The following is a 1,113-nucleotide window of genomic DNA, read 5'->3' as shown; positions in this document are numbered from 1 at the left end:
GTCTTGGTTCTCTGTTTTTTGAGTTTGTTATATATTCTGGTTATTAACCTCAGTCGGATGTGTCACTGGTGAAGATTTTCTCCCATTCTGTGGGTGTTCTGTCCCTTGGTTGCCTCCTTTGATGTACAGAATTTTTTAGAAGCTTTTTAGTTTAATGAGGTCCCACTTGTTAATTCTTGCCCTTGTTTCCTGGGCTATTGGTGTCCGGTTTAGAAAGTCCTTTCCTACACCTATATCTTGTAGGTTTTTCCCAATGTTTTCTTCTAAGAGTTTCAGAGTTTCAGGCTTTACATTGAGGTCCTTGATGCATTTGGAATTGACTTTTGTGCAGAGTGAAAGATAGGGGTTTAGTTTCATTCTTCTACATGTGGAGATCCAGTTTTGCCAGCACCATTTGCTGAACATGTTGTCTTTTCTCCAGTTAATGTTCTTGGCCCCTTTGTCATATATCAGGTGGCTGAAATTGCATTTACTCATATTTGAGTCTTCAATTTTTTTGAATTAATCTATGGGTCTATTTTTGTGCCAGTACCATGTTGTTTTTATGGCTATAGCTGTGTAATACAGCTTGAAATCTGGTATAGTAGTCCCCCCGTGCTTGCTCTTAATGCTCAGGGTTGTTTTGGCTATCTGAGGTCTTTTGTGCTTCCATATGAATCTTAAGATAGTTTTTTCCTATTCTGTGAAAAATGTCCTGGGGATATTGATTGGCATTGCGTTGAATCTATATATGAGTTTTGGTAGGATGGTCATTTTCACAATATTACTTCTTCCAATCCATGAGCATGGGAGGTCCTTCCATCTTCTGATGTCTTCTTCAATCTCTTTCTCTAAAGATTTAAAATTTTCATTGTAGAGCTCTTTAATGTTTTTGGTCACATTTATTCTGAGATATTTTATTTTTTTTTACAGCTATTGTGAAGGCAAGTGTTTCCATGTGCTCTTTCTCTGATTGCTTGTTATTGGTATATAGAAAGACTATAGACTTTTGTAAGTTAATTTTGTAACCTGCCACTTTACTGAATGTGTTAATAATTTCCAGGATTTTTCTGGTGGAATTTTTGGCATCCCAGATTTAATATCACATCATCTGCAAAAAGGGATAATTTGATC

The sequence above is a fragment of the Nannospalax galili genome, unplaced genomic scaffold, assembly GCF_000622305.1.
Source record: "Nannospalax galili isolate Female #2095 unplaced genomic scaffold, S.galili_v1.0 scaffold1082, whole genome shotgun sequence".
NCBI classification, from domain to species: Eukaryota; Metazoa; Chordata; class Mammalia; order Rodentia; family Spalacidae; genus Nannospalax; species Nannospalax galili.
Note: the sequence above shows the minus strand (reverse complement) of the source record.